Source organism: Hyperolius riggenbachi, chromosome 10 (assembly GCF_040937935.1).
Source record: "Hyperolius riggenbachi isolate aHypRig1 chromosome 10, aHypRig1.pri, whole genome shotgun sequence".
NCBI lineage: Eukaryota > Metazoa > Chordata > Amphibia > Anura > Hyperoliidae > Hyperolius > Hyperolius riggenbachi.
Window position 1 is genome coordinate 226,697,703 of NC_090655.1, and position 7,449 is coordinate 226,705,151.

Here is a 7,449-nt window from a genome sequence, read left to right on the forward strand (position 1 = left end):
CACTCTGTGGTTTCCCTTCTGAGTCTTTCATGTGGTAAAGGTGAGATCACCACCACGTGGAGAATAGAGGAACTGCAGCCATCATTATATTGCCTTATGATATGCTCCCTCATTGCAACATACACAAACAGTATCCCATATGGTGAATTGGACAAATATAGGTATTGTTTGCTCCAATGTCTATGTTTTATGCCTGCCTTGTATGTAACAATCAGAGGTACAGTGATGTATGTATATCCTGATTTCTGAAGGGATAGTAGAGATTGTGGTTCAGCTAATTGTAATTCACAACACAAACATTCTAAGCTGCCATGGAGGAGTTGTGCGGCAGGAAAACCTGAATAGATATTGTATAAGCAAAATCTTCTATTGGATATACAAGACTGTAATGGCTGTGGCATTGCCAGAGGCAAATCATTCCGTACAGCCAAAGAGAGAGCAGCAGAAAATCTAACAATCCTGAATCAGAAATGAACATGCAACATGCCTACATCGGAAAAGATTGGATAAACTTAACGTGTACTGGATTAGGTTGTCCCCAGGGCCGGTTCTAGACTTTTTGCTGCCCGAGGAAAACTTGTGAAGATGTGTCCACCCCTGATTTGGAATAAATGATCGCACAGCAACTATCAGTTTATTCTTTTCACATGACATGCTGCAGCTCAACACAATAGCATAGCACACTGGCTGGCTGTGAGTCTGTGACAAACAACTGCTCACCCTCAGTCACTCCATTCCTCGTCAGTCAGGACAGCAGTGCAACCTCCTCCCTTCTGCTGTGCAAGTCAAATGAAGCACTGCTGCTCTCCTGCCTCCCCCTCCTCACTCACTGTCAGACTCCTCACACAGCACAGCAAGCTGCTTTTTCCCAATAATGACCTCTTCACCTCGCTTTCCTCTTGCTTCTCCTCCCACTCTGACTGCATGCTGTTACTGTACACACAGTACAAACATGCTGCACCTGAGCCTGAAGCAAATGTTTAACCTTGCTTCATGAGAGAATCGACCCTGTCTGTCCCAAAGTTTTTCCTATATTGCTGTTGCTTACCGTAGGTAGCAAAAACTGACAGATCTGAAAGATTTTGGACCAGTCAATTTTCTCATAGGAGATTCTGGGCCATATGCAATTCACTTTATCTACTACATTTTCTCCTAGGTGATGGTTTCACAACTTGTCGATAAAATGCCTTTTAAACCCCCAGCAAGCATGAAAACACTTGAAATAATATTGACGTTACTTTTTCGCCTACTTTTTGGTACTTTTTCAATTACAAATTACAGAAAATTTTGTTTAAATAGAAGACAAAAATAATCTCCTAGGAGAAAACTCAGGAGATAAAAATAATAACACATGGGCCTCTCAGCAGTACTTTTATTATTCATAAAACATTCACTTGAAGGCTGGAAGAGATCTATACAAAGATGTCAGCCGGCTTCCCGCTTTATTTGCACTGTGTTTTGGCAGATGGACCGAGTTACTGCAGTTCAGTAAATGATTTTGTAAATACAGAAATAACTGAGAATACCCCATGAGGAGTTGGACTAGTCCAAAACCTGACAGCCCTGTCAATTTTTTACGACCTATATACAGGTATTGCTTATTTTAAAATTCTAACATAAAAAAAAAAAAAAGGTAGCGATAACCAGTGTGGTTTGAATTATGAGACTACGTCCTTTTCTCATTAACCTCCCCAGCTTTAATTTCCCTGCAATTTTTGTACCAAAAGTGGTACAATTTTCATTTTAAGTGTTTCTTTATATTATAAACATTTTTGCAGACTGCTTGCAAGTTGCAGTCTTGCAAGCTATCCGCAAGCATGCATACAATATGAAGAAAAGCACTTTTTATTTTTAGCAAAAAAAGATATTTTTTTACATTAAATCCAATACAAAAAAAAAGTAAATCTGCTGCCTGATGTGATTACACTGCATGCGCCTGACACCAGGGGGCACACACAGCGTCATCAGAGGGACACCCTGGGGCACGTGATCGCTGGGGGACAGGAAGCGGATGAAGGAGGAAGAAGAGGAGATTGCCGCCGGGGATCGCCGAGAAGATGACAGGAATACGCGTGCAGGGAAGACCCGAGGTGCCGGTGAGGGATCTCACATACCAGCGACACCGCAGGTGAGTAATTGTAATAAATGGATGAGCCTGACTCGTTTTTACCGGAAGTAGCTATTTTTTTAGGATGAGTCAGACTCATCCATAACACTAGGGAGGTTAAAGGGGCACTATGGTAAACATAGCTGATTTTAGTTAATAAATAATATGCACAAGAGGACCAAGTTAACAAAAAAAAAAAGTAAATTGCTGGTGAAACATAAAGCGGTGATTTACAGTACATATTGCTGCAGCTGGGAAGATGAGAAGTACACAACTTAAGCGAAGGAGGTCAGAAGAGCTCACTCACCATGTGGGAGAGGACTGGAGCAACTGCCATCCTGGCAAGAAAGAGCCTCTCCCTGTGATGAGGAGTTACATGCTGCTGGCAGTGTGTTGTTTACTTTCTGAGGCCCCTTGCAGCATCTCTGGCTCTTAGTGAGTCTGCAATCCCCCCCCCCCCCCCTTTTCTCTCACTCTGGGCCCATATGCAATTCCCTTTTTCTCCTGAGATTTCTCCTAGGTGATATTTTCACAACTTGTCCAATAAAATACTTTTTAAGCCACCACAATCAAGAAAATACTCAAAATAATTTTGAGAGTACTTTTTCATTGCAGGGCGTTTAAAAAATGTATTTTAAATACAAGATCAAAAATTATCTCCTTGGAGATAACTCAGGAGAAAAGGTTAATTGCATATGGGCCACAGACTTCTTACTGTGCCTGTGTCCTCAGCAGATCCAGGGACACTACAGGGGGCTTGTAACTCCTTATCACAGGGAGAGGTTCTTTCCAGCCAGAATGACAGTTGCTCCAGTCCGTCCCCCTCAACCTACATGGAGGTGGTCAAATTGGCCAGCAATTAGCCAATCAAAATTGAATGTGTGTATGCACTTTAAAGGGAACCTGTGGTGAGAGGTTGCCATATTTCTTTTATTTTAAACAATACCAACTGCCTGGCGGTCCTCCTGATTCTGTGTTTCTAATACTTTTAGCCATAGACCCTGAACAAGCATGGAGCAGATCAGGTACTCTGACTCAGCTTTTACTGAATTAGCTATATGCTTGTTCCAGGGTTTTGACTCAGACACTATGCATGCCAGAAGATCAACAGAACTGCCAGGCAACTAGTATTGTTTACAAGGAAATAAATACGGCAACCTCTGTATTCTTCTTACCTCTGGTTCCCTTTCAAAGGAACTCAAACTCCTTGAAACCCTGCAGTGATTTTCTGTCTATCAAACCAGAAATTCTAACGATATAAAGAAAAATGTTTTAATAAAATAAAAAGTACAGGTAGAATACCCACTTTTTTACAGCTTTATTTAATGTAAAAATCGATTATTAACCACTTTGCCATCAGTGGTGATTTTTTTTTTTTATTATATTTATTCCATGTACCAATAAAATGCACAAGACAGACATAAAAACTTCACAGAACTCCTCCCATCCTCAAATCTTTATTGAAATCAGCGGACCTGTAAATCTCAAAAACAGCACTACGGAGATTGCTCATCTCACGATATTTGTGCAAATATTCATCACAGTAATATTTCAATACACTAGAAGAGACACAGCACACATATAAAGTGCATACCAAGTATAAAGTCACAAAACAACCCAACCACTTTAAGCCTGAAAGTAGGACTTCAAAAAGGAATGCCCATCCCTCACCCATTCTCAATGCCCTGGCTGAGATAAGGAGGAGCTCACCCAAGATTTGATGGTACATGGCTCTGTCCATTGTCACTTCGATGCAGTGAAGGTGTCTTGCCCCCTTAGCAGAAAAACACCCCAAAGCATAACGTGTCCAACTTCATGACTGATGGTGAGGATGGTGTCCTTGGGGTCATAGGCAGCATTCCTCTTCCTCCAAACACGGCGAGCAAAGTTAGTTGATGCCAAAGAGCTCCATTTTGGTTTCATCTCATTTGGTCCCATCTGACCACAACATTTTCACCAATTTCTCCTCTGGATCACGCAGATGTGCACTGGCAAGCTGCAGACAGGTCTGTCTTGATCAGGGGGACCTTGAGGGCTCCACAAGCATTAAGGGTTTTTTTTACAGCATAGTGTGCTACCAATTGTTTTCTTGGTAACTATGGTCCCAGCTGCTCTGAGATCATTGACCCCCCCCCCCCATGTAGTTCTGGGCTGCTTCATCATCGTTCTCATGGTCACTGCAATTTCAAGAGGTGAGATCTTGCATGGAGACCAAGGCAGACTGGCAGTTATTTTGTGTTTCTTCCATTTGCGGATTATCACACCAACTGTTGACACCTTCTCACCAAGCTGGTTGGCGATAGTCTTGTAGCCCAGTCCAGCCTTGTGCAGGTTTACAATCTTGTCCCTGACATTCTTGGACAGCTCTTTGGTTTTGGCCATGGTTGGTGGCTAGTCTGGAATCTGATTGATTGCTTCTGTAAACAGGTGTCTTTTATACCGGTCCTGTAAAAAACTGGGATTAGGAGCATTCCCTTACAGAAGGCGCTCCTAATCTCAGCTCATTACCTGCTTACAGTGAAGACACCTGGGAGCCTGAAATCTTGCTGGTTGATTCATTACAATGCATATCAAGCATATCAAGGGTTTTTTGAGGCTTCTTATGTTGTTATTCTGTCTCTCACAGCTATAATAAACCTGCCATTACAGTTATAGGCTGGTCATTTCTTGGAGGGTAAACAAGCAAAATCATCAGGGGATCAAATATGGCTGTCCCCCTGGGGCACAAAAGAGTGATTGGCAATGATAGACTGAAGCCTATCAAAGCCGATCGCTGTGATAGGCTGGCTGGGGGAGGGAGGGAACAAAAACTTTTTTTATAACAAAAACACACTATAAATATTTATATTAAAAAACAAACAACCAAACAACTGGGGGGGGTAATCCGACCCCACCAACAGAGAGCTCTGTTGGTGGGGAAAAAATGGGGGGGGGGAATCACTAGTGTGCTGTGTTGTGCGGCCCTGCAGCTTGGCCTTATAGCTGCAGTGGCCCTTTTAGTAAAATATTGCCTGGTCTTAAGGGGGGTTTAGCACTGTGGTCCTGAAGTGGTTAACTTAGCTGTAGGGATAGCAGTGGTTCCTGGATGCTGGTCTGAATGAAGTCTTTGCATAAGTGTGTGCAAAGGGTTCATTGATTTTGCTGGTTAGCACCTCCATTTTACCTTAAGTGTCCTCCCTTGAGGAGATGAGCCTCGGTTCTGTCTTTCTGGTGTGTAGGAGTCCCTTTCAGGACTAAAATGTTTCCTAAACTATGATTAAAGCAAACGTGAAGTGAGAGGGATATGGAGGCTGCCATATTTATTTCCTTGTAAATAATATCTGGCAGTCCAGCTTATCCTCTGCCTCTGGCACTCATAGCCATAGACACTAAACAAGCATGTGGCTAGTTCAGTCAGACTTCAGTCAGAAACATCTGATCTGCATGCTTGTTCAGAGTCTATAATTAACCTCCTTGGCGGTAACCCCAAGTTACAGTCGGGGCGGAAAGCCACAGCTCAAAGCGGTAACTACGACCTGATCTCGGGGTAGCCGCCAGAGGCTCTATGCAGAGCAATGTGCACAGCGGGCGTTTCAACTCACCTCCCGGGGGATCCCAATGTCGGCTAACATTCTTCTTCGTTGGCAGCTGAGAGGAAAAGAAGGTCCGGCACCAGTCGTAATGCTTCAGTTAAAATTTATTCCAACAGGTACAATAAGGTCACATAGAGGTACAAAAGGACGGCCTGACAGACGTTTCGCAGGTCCCCTTGCTTCGTCCCCCTGCTATGGCCACTGACGAAGCAGAGGGACCTGTGAAACGGCTGTCAGGCCGTCCTTTTGTACCTCTATGTGACCTTATTGTACCTGTTGGAATAAATTTTCACTGAAGCATTACGACTGGTGCCAGACCTGCTTTTCCTCTCAGCTGCCAATTGTAATATCCTCACCAGGTAGAGAGCACAGTCTGCTCGGTAACCCAATTCCAACTGCCTTTTTCCAGTGCAATCGAGTGCCAATCTACTGCATCTCTCCTTTTAATAACATTCTTCTTCCTCTCCTCCGAGGCTCTGCTTCCCCCTGGTGAGATGACAACAGCCGGCCATCTCACTATAGGGTTACAGTGCCACCTGGAGGACGAAGGGATCACTGCAGCACTGGAGCGCAAGGAAGTAAGCGCTGGGGTTGCTGCAGACTCTCTCATGGTATGATTTTTTCATGCTTTTAGGGTCTAAAAGCACATAAAAAAATTGTACCGCTTTAAGACCCTAAAATCCAAAGGAATCGTATCGCCAGAGAGGTTAAAGTAAAACTGTGAAAGAAAAAAATGCAAATGGTAGATACTTCCCTTCATTTAGGGAAGCCTATGGATCATCCAGATGCTTTCCCAATCCTCTTCCCACCTACCGCTGCTCGACAGGATCCTACTCTTCTTCAGGACACTGCTCTCACAGTAGCATGGAGCTGCTCAAGCACTGAAGAAAAAGCAGTGAAGACAAAGCTGCACACAAGCAGTTCTGTGCTTCTGCGCATGCATGGGGTGACCTTGCGCAGTGCAGCTGCACTCCAACAGAGATGGGACGGCTGCGGCGCACATTTGACAAGTTTTGTTGAATATGTTCAGAGGATCCCAGCACTGGATCAGTGGGGTAAGGGAGGATGGGGGAAGCCTCATCCAGAGACTTCCTACTACTGAGGTAAACATCTATATTTTGCATCTTTTCTTCTCAAAAGGTACACTTTACAGGTATTTGGGGCAGAGGATAAGCGGAGCAGCCAGGTAATTTTGCTTTGTTAAAAAGGGAATATGTCAGCAGGGCAGGTTCTAGACCTTTTGCTGCCTGAAGCAAACTTGTGAAGCTCTCACCCTCTTGTCAGACAATCAGATAATCACATAAGGAATGTGCCTCATTAAGAGATGAGTAGGAGGAGTCTATGAACAGTCAAAAACTTTTCAGCCTAATACCTTATCTAGCTTTTGTAGAAAGAATCAATGAAGGTTTTATAATTAATATTGTGTATACCTTTTATATTCCTATGCTGCTGAAAGGTTCGCTCTGATATAATCAAATTAGTGTGCTAGAGTGATGCTTTAAAAATATGATTACTGTATTGTTTTAACCACTTGCCGACCGCACGCTTATACCGTGCGCCGGCAAAGTGGCAGCTGCAGGACCAGCGACGCAGTACTGCGTCGCCAGCTGCAGGCTGATTAATCAGGAAGCAGCCGCTCGCGCGAGCGGCTGCTTCCTGTCAATTCACGGCGGGGGGCTCCGTGAATAGCCTGCGGGCCGCCGATGGCGGCTCGCAGGCTAAATGTAAACACAAGCGGAAATAATACGCTTTGTTTACATTGTACGGCGC